Below are 15,584 nucleotides of genomic sequence, written 5' to 3'. Positions count from 1 at the left end.
GACAGTTTCTGATGCTGCACGGGAAATCATGGCAAGGGCAGGATGGCTAGTTTATCTTAATCGTTTATAGGAATCCAACAAGACCTTAGTGATAGAATTCTTGCAGAACTTGCAAGAATATCACTCCACAATAAGGGGGAGACACATAGCAATAACCGATGACATAATTGCAGAGGTCTTGGGACTGCCAGCCACTGGACCTAAGTGGACTCTAAAAAAGGAGAGATTGCGAAAGATCATAAAATTCCTCCAAGATGAAGGCCAGAACCTAATAGTCAGAGGAAAGGGAGTCCTACCAGCAGCATTGGGGGAGTCATGGGTAGAATTGGCAAAGATCATCCAAAGCTACATCACCTGTGAAGGCACGAAAGACGTGGTAAGACCACTAAATCTTAAACTCTTAGCCGTACTAAAATAGAAATGCTCTATGAACTAGCCTACATTTTTAAATTCATTACTTCATGATGTTGCCCAAAGTATGAAAAAATCGCAACATGTAGAATCGGTAGTAAGTCACCATGGGTTGATATGGCTAATAGTTAGCCATAGTCTTTCTCAACAACAAAGCAGTTGGGAAGAAATAATTGCCATGATAGACAGGGGACTGACTATGCCAGCCCCAAAACATAAGCATGCTACAAGTACACCAAATAGACCATTGAAACGAAGGAAATCAGTCAGATTGGCACAGATTAGAGGGACGCTAGAAAATTCCCAAGGGAATACTAGCCAACCAGTAGAGATAGATGATTCAGGGGATGAGCAACCCTCGCAATTAGAAGGAGAAGAGAATGAGAAAGGAGTGGAAGGAAATGAGGAAGGAGAAATGGAGGAAGAGACTGCATAGCCTAGGTAGGAGGAGGAAGAGACAGAGCAATGCAAAGAGAGCCCATTGCAAAATCCATTGCAAGAGGATGAATTGGCCCAAAATATAGCCAATATGGGAGAATATGCCCAACCTCTCAGCCCACTAGGCCTCCATATTGAAGAAGAAGAAAAAGAACATTTTTCTCAGGACAAAAAAGCACATGAAGAATTACACGACGAGGAAGTAGAAGAAGAGAATCATCCTGTTCATGATAAAAGTATGACAGGAGAGAAAAGTGATACATAAGAGGAATAATCTGTTCCCAGCCAGACTACACTAGAAGAATTCCAGTAAGAAGAAGGGGTGGAAAAAGAAGTCACCCAGGAAATAACAGAACCGGCTAGGGTTTTTACTCTTGAGCAACCCAAACAGAACAACGAAGGAGCACCCCAAGAAGAAAACTAGGGAATTGGCCAAGGTGAAAGTCCAGGCTCGAGTAAACAGACAACTGTTCTTTCTAAGAAAACAGAAGAAATTAAAAGACTATGAAAAGAACAACAAAGATTGTTGAATGTGATAGCATGAATTTGACAACAAATCAGGGTTTTGAAAATGAGAAAGAGAGCAAAAAGGACTTCGGGGGTAAGACATGCAACCACTCCAGTGAGACCCCCCAAGAAAAAGCTTTGGAGGACTCACGTCCAGCCTACTATTCAAAACCCTGTTGAGGAGCAGTCTGCTGTTCAAGACCCTGTTGAAGAGCAGTCTGCCATTCAAAGCCCTATTGAAGTGTAGACTGCCGTTCAAAAACAAAAGGAACAACATTCAACTGTTGCCCACGTTGAAGTTCAAACAAATGATATATCGGCCTGTGACAAAGAAGTTCAAACAGATGATATATCGGCCTGTGACAAAGAAGTTCAAACAGAGGCACAGTCCTCTAAAGGAATGAAAACCATAAACATGAGGCGACGCAATAAGAAGATTCAAGTAAATCTTCCACTTGCCACTACTACATGGGATAGTGATCCGAGGACAGTAACCCTACGAGAGGGTTTGATGCAAGCTCAGCAAGCAGTAGAAAAACTCACAGAACAAACGGTTTCTCGAGAAAAGTATGAAGAATTACAACAACAGCTAAGGAATGTCAATTTATTCGAAAGCCAGGCTTTTGAAGGATGGCGAAAGGAAGAAGAGAAAGTCGCAAAGGTAACTCATAGGTTAGATGTAGTTATCAAGTAGATGGATACCTTATGCTCTTTGTACACTGACGTCCTAACATGTAGAGCCCCTGCTAAAAATTATGCCTTGTTTTTAATGGAACGATATTTGCAATTGAAAATTAAGGCTGTCAAAGCAGGAGCCCCTATACAAATTAATACTATTGATGATTTTATAAATTGTTGTAAGAACTATGGAGTAAAGGTTCAAATATTATTATGTGAATTGTATCTGCATAACCTCGTGTTATATCAAGAGACAGAGTAGAACCCCGACCCTTTCGTTGGGGATATCCAACTACAGGCATTTGTTTCGTTTGGAGTTAATCAAATCAAATGGCTTAAATCCTATAATGCCTTCCAAAGACAAGAAAACGGATTAGACTTATGGGTAAGAGCTGAGCCTAGAGATCCATTACAGTTGTGGAATAAACATAGGAATCTCATGAGGACTCCGGGTGTGATTGAAGCATTAGGACCCATTCATACAACAATCAATCGGCAAGGGATAGAACACTTCTTTACCATCAAGGACCTTGCCATTGTAGCTACTAAATTTCGATATCAGACCTCTAATCCGAATATCCAACTCAGGGAACCATTTAATTATGAAACTTTAAGTTAGCCACTGATTGCTTGAGCCTCTGTGGTGAACTTATCTTGAGGGCAGGGCCATCTTGGTTAGGATATAGGTTCAGGAGTTCGATTATTTGGCACCCTGCACCTGGGTACCAAGCCCTGTATGAGATGCTTGAGGGTCAGACAGGCCATCTTTTTGAACACTTAGTTAGGCATCATGGTTGTAGACCACCACATGAGATGCCATCTCTGGCTTACTCTCTCACTGCCTTACATGTCAACTACAATGTTTTCATGAGGGAATGAAAAAGGGTAAGTAGGGGGGTGTGTGGAGTACTGAAGAAGGTATTTTTTATTGATTATTTTGTCATCTTTTCTTTAAAAACTCATAATCCCTTTGCATCATGAACTAGGTAAATAATAAGAAATTATGGCAAAATCTATGAGATTTGTATGTAATGCAAAACAACTAATAATCGCCATTTTCTTATGTAGAAAAATGGAAAAACAAAAGATTTCCATCCCAAAGAAAAAGACATGGTAGAGTTAACTACTGTCCCTATGGCAGGAAATTATATGTAGACAAGGCGATCCAAATTGAAGCGTATCAGCCAAGGAAAGGAAAAGAAGATGTCGAATCGGCACAAGAGAACAAAGGGATAATTGGAATTAACAGTTTGGCGAATCCCTCAGGATCCTTTGATTCTGAGGGATCACAATCTTAACTATTTTTGCATCATTGATATCTCCACTCAGCTGTTATAAAAAGGGGCAGCACTGCTAGCCCGGGGGGACCTGTTGTTGTTCTTATGAAATTTCTCTTTGTATTTAAAACATTGATCATCAACTCTCGTTGAGAAGTGATCCACTGTAACTCTACTTGGATGATTTAATATAAATCTGGTTGTTGTTCCATCTTTGATCCTGGAATAATCTCAAGCAGTGTGTCCTTGGAGGCTAAGGGCCCGGCCCTGGTGGAACAATTGCTCATGTACCATTATCTTTAATTCGTGCGTGGTTTTCATTATTAGCTTTTTTCGGTAATCTGATGCGTTTTGTTATTTTACATCACGGCTCTGTTATATTTACAATATCGTTCTCTATGACAAGAATGTTGTATTGTTCATTCTGACCTTGTAACGCATTGATGTTCCTTTAATCATTGATGTAACATTATTGTTCCTTACAGAATGCTATTGCTGTTCAATTACAGAGTAACCGGCTTATAACATTCTTAAGTTGGTATTACTGTATTCATCTATGGTTTATACTTAATCACAATTGTTGTTCAATTGACATTGCTGTTCCATTACAAATTGCAATCGTTATTATTTGTAACTGAGATTAATATTTGTGGTATCAGAGTCAAATTACTATTTCTCTCAATATCAAGGTGTGCTTTGTGTGTTATTTATTTCGGTTTACTGTACATTCACAATTGGCTCTAAGTGATGTTCTATATTTCATTGCTAATCAGTTGCTGTTCTATTTCCATTTGCTGTCCAATTTATTCTTAGAGTAAGGATTTCTATCTGATTTCTGTAGGATACGATTGCTGCCTTTATCTCCTTAGAATAAGGTTTCGTTGTTTATAAGAACTAGTTGCTGTTCCATTTCCTAGTTGTTGTTCCATTTATAGTTGTTGTTCCATTTCCTGTTATTTGCATTGCCATTGCTTTGAACAATCTGAAACTGTAGTGAGCGTTGACATTTGTTGTCCAGTTCCTAGGTTGATGATCTGTTCCTTGATTATTTTTAGTTACATCAGTTTACAGAGGGATGAGTTACTATTACTATACCCTTGACTGATAATTTACTTAGTTTTCTAAATGCATGATTTAAGTCTTAAAGTGCTTTGCTGTAAGTAGATCTTGTTTTAAGCATCCGTTTACTCTTGTATTTTGAGCACTATACTACTAGCATTACTCTAACAAATGACTGCCTCAAACTGAGTACACTCTTTGAGATAACAAATCGTTCTTGGATTGATAAGTTAATGTGGGGTAAATAGAGGTCAAAAAGACCCTTTTTACGACTTGACACTATGTTATTATGTTATAGGGATTGTGTAGCTGATGTATCATGACATGTGTATTCGTCATGTTGTACTTTGTGTATGTATATGTATTTTGTTGTACGTAGAGCGTAGGTGTGTGTATTTTTTTGTGTTGTACAATGGGTGTAAGTGTACGTGTTGTGATGTATACTATGTGTATGTGTATGTGATTGAAGAGGCGAGAAGGCACTAGGTGATTTCTGGGTGTGGAAATTGATCCGTTGTGTGTACAAAAGGAGCAAAGGACAAAGGACAAAGGTAGAAGCAAAGGACTGATTAAAGGATAAGTATCAGTATTTTATTTCAATTTTATTATGCATGTGATCTATGATTATGATTTATGATGGTTACATGTGATATATGGTTCTAGCGTATGATGATTGCATGTGATTCATGATTTTGATCTATGATGGATGTGTTTTGAGCTAACCAGATATGATATGTTTATATAGGATGATTTGGTCAAGAGTTGGTTTGGCTTATTGTGAAAGGAAGTGAACATATGTGCAAATGGACCTTATTAATGGGCTACCAATGACGTATGATTTGGATTTATTTCAATTCATTTTGAATATGATGGGAATTATGATTTTGGTACAGGAAAGCATGGAAATGCCTAGACTAGGTATTTGAAGCTAACTGCAAGAATTAGCAGCATCAGTGAAATGAATTGGAATGGGCATTGGTATTTTGGTAAAGCACTTTAGGAGCAGGGCCATTGTGGGACACTGGTAACCAATAGTGTCCATTGATTTCCATGAGCATGCTATGACCAGTATGATGGTTTTGAAGAAGGGATATGACTTGGTTTTTGGACCTTCCAATGTGAGGAAACCTTTCCAAGGGAGGGGTCCTCCAAGGGAATGTGTAGTAGAGAAGGGGATGCCTGTTGTAGCTCTGATACCACTTGTTGTAGATCTGATCCAAAAATATAAGATAATGCAAATATACCCAGAAACAATAAGAGAGAAATAGATAGAAATGATTCTTTATTGATATCAAACCCTTAAGGTAGGGCAACACCATACATTCACTCCTTAAGGAAGGAGAACACTCCACAAGCCATATGCTTGTTCATACAATAATCCTTCACTATATTCCTTGACATGGAGTCTCTAGCCTCTATATAGGCCTTATACATACAATACCATGGGTCATTACCATGGTTCCCTCATACCATCAACTAATACCATGGGCCCATTACATTATTATTAACTACTTGTGGTCCCTTACATGATATGGGTTAACCACCTTATTTATTACTATGGCCCATCCCATTATTACATTATTACCCTGGTTACCTCCCTTGGTACCCCATATTATCCCCCATAGGTATATAACACTCCACCCCCATTAGCATGTTTCATCCCCGAAACATGGGAAGAACAAAAATAATAAGATCTACTCAAAAGAGTAGTCCACTGGTACCATGCATGTGCATCTACCCATCCAAGAGAAAGGTGAACCCTCGATCTCTCTGGTGCCTCGCTTGCTTGAGATGGAAGTTGACCATGGCAGCTCTTCTGTGTTGATGTGTAGTAGGTGGATCTTCCCTCCTCGCTATCCATCATACGGGGGTTGTTGTCCTTGTGGCTAATTGGTTTCCATCTTGTTGGTTGCTTTCTTGCAGGGTGATGTGGGTGATGATATGTTGAAGTTTTAACCCACGGTGTCTTTTTCTTTAATTCACCCTGCTGTGGTGCCTGTTGTGGTGTCTTCTTTTCCAATATGACTTCAACCACTGAACCCTCATCAGATGTGTCAGCACCTGTTACCTTTTCGGCTTCAGCCTCTGTTTGTGTTTGATTGTCGACCATCAACTGCTCATCATCTGATATGTCATTCCCTGGAACATCTTCTGCGTCAACCTCCGTGGACTCTACCTGTTTATTGATGGAAATATCCTGTAATGTAATTTTCTTCTTTTTATACCAGAGCTTCAGGAATTTCTTCTGCACATTAATATTTATAGTACCCACTGATTCCATCCACGGGTATCCCAAAACAACATCCATATTATCTGTCTCTGAAGCATAAAAATCACCATGCAACACATACTTATCCATAGAAATCTTCAAATCCTTATACACTTGAACATCCTCATTATCAATCTGTGCAGTTTCAATGTGTTGTGCTAGAACTTGAAATATTTTTGCCAAATTAACACTTATAAGATTTTGCTTGCAACTAGGATTTATAAACACAACGATTTTCTCCTTCTGAATCAATCCATGAACCTGCAATAAAGATATACCAGTAGGAAATAACCCTTTAGGTTCCATGGTTTCCTTCTTTTCTGTAAAAATAAAATCTTTGCTAGGCAATGTGTCTGTCTGTGTGAGCTTATCAACAAGAATAGTTTTTCGGCCAAAGTGGTCCATAATAGCTTTTGTGAATATGTCCCAAGTCCAAAACCTTCTATTGGAACATTGATGCTCTTGCCACCATTGTCGTCTTTCATTGTCCAAGTACGTGCTTGCCACCATAAGCTGAGTCTCATCATCTAAGATTCTATTCAGATTGAAATACTGCTCCATTTGTGCTAGCCATCTAGCTGGATGAGAGCCATCAAATTTATACAAGTTCCTCAAATACCGATTTGGGCCCGCCATCACAAAAAATTGGCGAAAATTTGAATTTGTCACAGTTTAGTCAATATTGCTCAGAATCCCTATTATGACCTATTTTCAGAAATGGAACAATCATTCTGCATCTGCCCATGTGATAGAAATCCTGATCCAGGCACTAGAATTTCAGATCTGCTCTGCTACTCTCTCGTCGTCACCCAAAATTTCTAAAAAAAGAGCCGATTTTAAATCAGCGATATCTCCCTCATCCGGACTCCGATTCGACTGATTTTTTTTTGAAATTAGGTGTTTTTTCACAGAGATTCCAGATCTACAATTAGATTTTGTAGATCTTGGACCAGGACGTCCAAATCTGTGCCGCAAACGCGCTGTCCTGAAAAATTGTCTACAACCCCACTAATTTTTAGATCAGCGATATCTCCTTCATCCGGGCTCCGATTCAACCGATTTTTTTTTGAAATCGACTATTTTTTCACAAAGAATACAGATCTGCAAATAGATTTTTCAGATCTTGCACCAAAACATATAGATCTGATCTGCAACTCGCCACCCAAAAATCCCTGCAAAAAATAAAAAAAAAATTCTCCACTTTTGTGCCCAAGAAAGTGCTCTGATACCACTTGTTGTAGCTCTGATACCACTTGTTGTAGATTTGATCCAAAAATATAAGATAATGCAAATATACCCAGAAACAATAAGAGAGAAATAGATAGAAATGATTCTTTATTGATATCAAACCCTTAAGGTAGGGCAACACCATACATTCACTCCTTAAGGAAGGAGAACACTCCACAAGCCATATGCTTGTTCATACAATAATCCTTCACTATATTCCTTGACATGGAGTCTCTAGCCTCTATATAGGCCTTATACATACAATACCATGGGTCATTACCATGGTTCCCTCATACCATCAACTAATACCATGGGCCCATTACATTATTATTAACTACTTGTGGTCCCTTACATGATATGGGTTAACCACCTTATTTATTACTATGGCCCATCCCATTATTACATTATTACCTTGGGTACCTCCTTTGGTACTCCATATTATCCCCCATATGTATATAACAATGCCCGTAAAACTTGGAAGGTGGTTGACTACATGGATGAGGGTTACCAGATTTCCCAAGGGACTGTGTGGTAGAGAAGGGAATGTTGGGGAATACATTGATTTTGATGATTAGAATTACCAGATGGAATCAGAAACACAATGGAGTGTGCCTTGGAACAATGAGCCGATAACTATTCACAGAGAGGAAAAATGACAAAGGATTGTAGCATTGTACTTTGGATGTAGCTTTGACTTTGGAAGTAGATTCTGGACTTCTTTGGAAGGAAGTGAATCTTGGTATTACTTTGAGGGTGGAGGTGTGAACCTTTGGATTCCCTTATTGCTGATATGGGCATCATATCCTTTATTTGTTGGTTGAGCAAATGTGCATGTGTATATGTGTATTTTATTGTAAATATTGTATCGATATGTGTTTATAAAGCTTCATAGAAGTTATATTTATTTGATGTTTAAAGAAATATGCATGAGAGTATATGTGGTTCTTATTGTAAATACGGTGCTGAGTTGTGTTATAAAACTCTAGTAAACGATATGTTTGTCATATTTTTAGTAGTGGTCTTCGCAAATATTGCAGCAAGCCATGTTATAAAGCTCCATAGGTAGTATCTTTTAGTTTTAGAGGTTTGTTGGTTTATAGGTGTCATTGAACATCGAGGACAGTGTTCCCCAAGGGGAAGGGTTTTGTAACATCCCTAGTTTATTTTCTGTGTAAAAAAAGTAAATTAGACCAAGGTCATGGGACACATATTCAAACCTAAATTGTGAGAAAAATATCCTAGTTGGGTTTCACTTTGGTTTATTAACGGCTAAGGAAATTGGTAAAGGAAATGGCAAAGACAAAGAGGCATTAATTGGCATTTTATTTTTGAAGATAAATGAAAATAGGAGAAAATGAAGGTGAGAGGTCATAGGTTGCATGTGAGGAGGGAATTGAAGGAAAAATGAAGGAAAATGAAGAAACTAGATGACTCGATGATAAAAAGGCTTGTAAGGATCAATTCAAAGACTTATGTTAGCTCTGGCTTGGAGCTTTCCACTCTATTCTCTCTCTCATACTCTTGCACTCTTAGAGTTTTCTTGGAGCACCCTTGGAGTATTACAACATATTTGGGATTTGGAGAAGGAAGGAAAGGGAAAAGCAAGAAAGCGTAAGGGGACAATGGGATCAACAGCTATAACAGGTTTTATTTACAGTTATCGAGTTGCATGTATTATTTACTTGCTAGTTTTGGCATGCATGGAACATCCATGTAGTTTCTTCATTATGAGTTGTCACTCACATGGAGGATTGCTTGGATTGACATTGGTTTTTACTAGCCTTTCCATTTATTAGATAACCATGCTATTGTGGGTTCTCCCTTTTGGTTTTTGGCTGTTTTTCATGTTCCTTATGGCTGTGGGTTGAGTTATTAGTTCCTGGAAACCTTGGTTGGACAAACACTCTGGAAGCCCTGTAACAACTTGGGTTGAGTTACTAGTCCTAGAAGCGTTAGTTGGAAAAATGGTCTGGAGCCCTTAGTGGGTGAAGTTACTAGTCCTAAATATTGGTTGGATAAATGCTATGGAATCTTGATGGTAGATGTGGGTTGAGTTACTAGTCCTGGAGCTGGGTTGGAACAGACACTCTGGATCCCAATGCAGCTTGGGTGGAGACTGATTTGGTGATGGTTTGTGATGTTTGACTGTGAGGGGGAATCACTGGATAAGGGTTAAGGTGGTATGGACTCTAGAAGCCCTATTTTTGTTTTGGTAGATTTGTTTCATGAGATCCCACATTCATGCTTGGAATATGGCACAAGGGTTACTGGATGAAAGAAATATTTGGTTCAATGAAATCTATGGTCAAGTGGTATGTGGATGTTCTTGACTTGGTTTGAATTTGCATATGTTAATAAGAGGTATTTTCGATTGTGATCTATGAGCATATGTATTTATTACGATGGTGATATTATCCTTGATTTTCCATGGTTTATATGTTGGTTATTAACTAGTTATATGGCAATTATATGATGTATATTGTTTATGGATCTTGACATGTTTGATGAATATGTGGTTGGTTATTGAATGTTTGACCTAATAGATGTTATTGCAGCTAATATGAGATGGAATTAGACATTATAAATGATTCCAAGATAAGTATGTGACCCCTACGTTCAGATGTGTATTTATGACCTGTAGATTTCATGTTCATCATGTGTTTGACGAAATGTCTGTCATGGTTAGGCTTGGTTAGGTCAAGTCCTTGATTCAATTTTGTGTTAGAGGCCTTGTCATAGTGTCATTTATTGTCTTGGAAAGTCTCATAAAGTTTTGGGTAGTGGTTTGGAGACTATCTCTGAAAAAGTGGCTCAAATCTAGCAGTAGCAGGCACAAAACTAGCTAAAAAAAATTGTAGTCTCTTCCTCGCGGGATTATGGGAGCGAATTGAGCCCTATAGTCACATGTATGCATTCTTATGAATGTGACTGGTAGTTTTATTAGTGAAAAATCAAGTTAACTCAGGGGTCGAGCACTTGAAGTGGTTGGATAGCCCCTGGGGGTCCTATAGCTCCCGAGGAAGCTTAGTTTGATCTTTGTTTCTTTTTATTCCAATTCCTTAAGTGTACTTGGGGAGTTAAATCATATTATAGTAACTCTTCATCACATATTTACCCTGGTGGAGAGGTAATATTGGGTAAGTGTGGGAGGAGGGTGTTACAAAAGTTCTGACACCCATCTCTAGATGGTGGTGACAATTATGGAGAGAAGCCTAGGTGGATGAACTCGTGGTCAGAGGGAGGTGTCATCCTAGCCAACCTGCAACTTTAAGAATAACACTAGTTTCATGGTTACAAATTATGTAGGGAATTATGCCGAGGGAGCTACAACATAATCTATAGTATTCATCACCAAAATGAGATATTGGACAAATATATGGGTGGTATTTTTTAAGACCACCACCAAGTGTAACTATTTGGTCCTACACAAACCAACTAGCACATCACATTTTTCAGATGTCCCAAAACAACATAAGGTACACAAGGGAGACAAAGGCAAACTTTTGTAGTTAGAGGACCTAGCCTAGTAGAAGCAAAGAAATCCATCAACACCAGCGAGTGACAACATGTAGAGAATCTAAGCTGATGCAACGAACATGGGTAGTGGAAGAATGGAGAGAAACAAAGAGCTATGTGTAGGTTGCAATAGGTGGTAGAGTATAAAAGGAGAAAGGATTGGGGTCTTGCGAGAAGGAGGTTGAGACACGTGTAGAAGGATGAAGGAATGTGCAAGGAGGATGCGCATAGTAGAGTAGAATAGGGGAGAAACTTGCAGTTTAGCATTTAGAGGAGGATTTGGATTGCCCAATAGTAGTGAAAGTGACTGTGGATGTCTAATTGCAGTTATCTTAGCGGCGAGCCAAGGTTTTGTGTCGAAGGTCTATTGGAGCCTAAATAAAATTTTGGGTTAATTTTAGAAATTTAATGTAAATGTACTTGTAAAGTCCAAATGAAAATGTGAAATGGTAAAGAAAATGTAAATGAAATTTAAATGAAAATGAAAATTCAGATGACATGTGATGTAAATGAAGTAAATTTAATTTTTTCATAGAGGGAAAAGGTGTTGGAAGATATTTTTCGTAAAATCTTAAAATAATACCTCATGATGTTATGGTTAGGGATCATGTAATGGGTTTTCGAGGGATACGTAAGAGGGACTTTGGGGGTTGTATTTTTGGTTGTGAAAGGGTTACATAGGTGATTTTTGGAGTATGTGAGAGGCTTGGAGGCACCGCAGCCTCCATGCTGCCATGGTAGGGAGGGCTACCTATGATGTAAATTCTTGTTCAAGTTAATAGAAGAATTTAGGTTCATGTTTTTTTTTTTTTTCTTTTTTTTTTTTTTAATTTGTAGCAAGTTATTTACAACAACCATGTGATATAGTTTATTGGTTTATTTTGTTGTTAGTTATTTGCAGTATTATGTGTTTATTTATAGCTTTTTCTTGGTACTTGCAACAATTTCTGCTTATGTACAACAATTGTTTTATTTGTAGTAGATGTGTGTGTGAGTTGAACATTTATTTTCAGTAGTTGTGAGTTATTTGAAACAATATTGTGTTTGTAAATTATTGTTCTTGGTTATTATTCATGGAGGTTTTCATGCTTAAGATATGTAGCAATTTCCTATGTGTTTTGTAAAAAAAATCACGACATGTAACTTGGTTTTTTTATGCAATTGTATGTACATTATGCTATAAGTATTATTTTTCTACCTGTGCATTTCAACAACCATTTTTTTTGTCTGAAATCAGTTTTAATGTACAACAAAATTATGTGAATAATTTCAGTTAAGCGAATTTAATTAGAATTACCAAACCCTAGTCATTTGCAGTCATTTGGTTCATTTCTTGTATCAGTTTTGCTTTTGTAGCGTCAAATTTTGTTTATGACAGTGGCACAAACTATGTTTTTTCTACTGTTGACACATAGTGTTGTTGGTGCATGACTCTCTCAATGTGTAGTGACAACACTAGCAGTGACAAGACTGGTAGTGAAAACACTGTCAGTGAAAACACTATATGTGTTTCTACCACTGTACGTGCAGAATTATTTAGGGTTTTGTAGTTGTGTCAATGTATGCGTGTCAAATTTGGGTTGTTCGTATCTCTTCAATTGTTCGTTTCTTTTGTTGGCCCTCCTAGCTAGAGTGAGGCAAACAATAAGTCAAAATGGCATAACAAAATCTCATAATGAACTTCATATGTTTGAAAGGATATTTTGGGAATGCTTTCTTGCCTCATTCTAATTTCATGATATAAAGAATGGAGATCAAAATTAGAAAATAAACTTTCTTCCTGCAATCCATCTAATAATTATCAATAAGAATATGGAGCTTATTTCTGATCGTCCTTTTGTTGACATTTTTATGATATGGACATATATGCCACAAACCATCCTTTTTTATAACCATCAAGGTTGACCAAGAGAAATCATTATGCATAGGTTGAATGGTTCCAACCTCTAACATTTCTTGAATCATAGACTTAATATCACTGTTTTGTGCATACCTATAAGGCTTGATGTTAGTTGCAGGTACACTTCTAAGTTATAAATGAATATCATGGTCATGATCTCAAGTAGGGGGAAGACACTTAGGCATATCTCCAATTACCATGGAATAATTGTTGATAACTTTGTGGAGATACAATATAGAAGAGAATGTAGATGTTTAGGCATATAATGAACCATGGTGTGTGTTATGCCCCTATACTACTAGTGTAACCCCTTATTGTTATTAGTACAACCCCCTTATTATATTGTTGTACCCATGTAATCCCCATATTGTTATTTGTGCCCCATATAAGCTCACTTTTGTTATTATCATGTGCTTACATTATTATTGTTTTGTCAGCTCTGATTATATTATGACCCCTTAGACTCCTATATATAGAAAAGAGGTCTTGTCGTTTGTATCATCCAAGAATTGTTCATTTGTGTAATGTAAATGAGGTTGACCCTTGAAGAGGCTTATTTCTAAGGCATTGATCTATCTTTTCTATCTTTTTGTGAGCTAGTTTCATAACATTTGGTATCAAAGCTTTGAATTCTAGGGTTTCGCTGCTCCAAATAGGTCATCGTGGCATTTTTGCTATAATTTTTTTTTTGTGATGTTTCAGAAGCGAGAAAAAACCCATTTGATTCAAAATCGGACTAAACATCAGGTCTGAATTTCAGAGCTTTTTTCTTAATATTTGCGGAGATATGATCTGAGGAAGTTGGTCTTTTTGCAGACTCTTGAATTACATTCCAAACAGGTGACCTGGGGAAAATAGTCATAGCTTTTGTTTTGAGCATTAGATTGAAAGTTCAGAAGAAGTTACAAAAAGAGGATGGACTATAGTTTCTTGTACATATTTTTTAGATCCAAAGGTCAAAACAGGGACACGTGGCACTTGATACAAGTTTTCTCTTCTGAAAAGGTATATAATCAGGTCATCTTGGGAGATTGTGCATAACTCTTTCTTGTAGAATCCAATTTTGATCAGACTGGTGGCATTGGAAATGTTGGCAATACTACATGCACTTAAGAAATGGCGACCTTACCCAATGGGAAGACACTTCAAGGTAAAAATGGATCATGACAGTCTTAAATACGTTTTAGAACAAATATTATCTTTAGAAGAAATAAAAAATGGGTCACAAATATGTTGGGTTATGACTTTGACATCATCTACAGAAAAGGGAAGAAATTTTTTGTTAGTAGAGTTTAGGTTTCTGTGATCCATATCAAGTTTACAAAAAAAAAATTTTAGGGAGGCGCTTGAGATTGAAAAGAGGCGGAGTAATCTCAATAGAGATGATGGCTGGAAAATCAGTCGGTGTTGGGTCCCAGCACTCTCGACCTAGTCCTTTTTTTTATTTTTTTTTATTTTTATTATTTTTATTTTATTTATTTATGTATTTATTTAATTATTTTTATTTATTTATTTATTCTTCTATATATTTTTATATATACATATATATTTTTATTTTACTCATTTTAATGGTCCGGTTTTTAATTCCTTCTTATTTTTATTAATTTATTTGTAAATAAATATTATCACGAAGTATTTTGAATTACTAATTTAACTTAAAAATTTTAATTTTTTGAATTAAATCATGTTATTTTAGGGGGTTGGTCCCCCTAGGGTAATATAATTTTAATTATTATAACATGATTTTAATATAATTTAATAATATAATTTTAATATAATTTGATTTTAAATATAATTTTAATTATATTTTAATTTTAATATAATTTTAATATAATTTAGTTTTAATTATATTTTAATTTTAATATAATTTAATTCAATATAATTTTTGATTATTTATGTTTATTTAACTATTACCATTACTAACTATTATCATATAAGTTTTATTAATATAAAAATTTTCACATAATTAATTTATTTATTCTAAGGGATTGGTCCCTCTATGAGAAATATTTTTTCCCCTAGATATAATTTTTAATTACTTATCTCTAACTAACTATTTTTATAAATTATTTTTACTAATTAAGTTGTTTATTTATTTTAAAAATAATTTTAATTATTATTTGAGGGACTCTCCCCTCTAGGGTAATTTTCCCCCTTAGATATGTTTTTTAGTTATTTGTCCTTAACTAACTTTTAACATGAATTATTTTTAGGTAATAATTGAACATAACTATTATATAATTTTAATTATTTTTAATATTAATTTATTTAAAGGACTGGTCCCCCGGGTAGCATTTTTTAA

This window comes from Pinus tabuliformis, chromosome 3_1, assembly GCF_031772625.1.
Source record: "Pinus tabuliformis cultivar Carrire ecotype Pingquan chromosome 3_1, CPIR1, whole genome shotgun sequence".
In the NCBI taxonomy this organism is placed as follows: domain Eukaryota; kingdom Viridiplantae; phylum Streptophyta; class Pinopsida; order Pinales; family Pinaceae; genus Pinus; species Pinus tabuliformis.
This window is presented reverse-complemented; position numbering follows the sequence as displayed.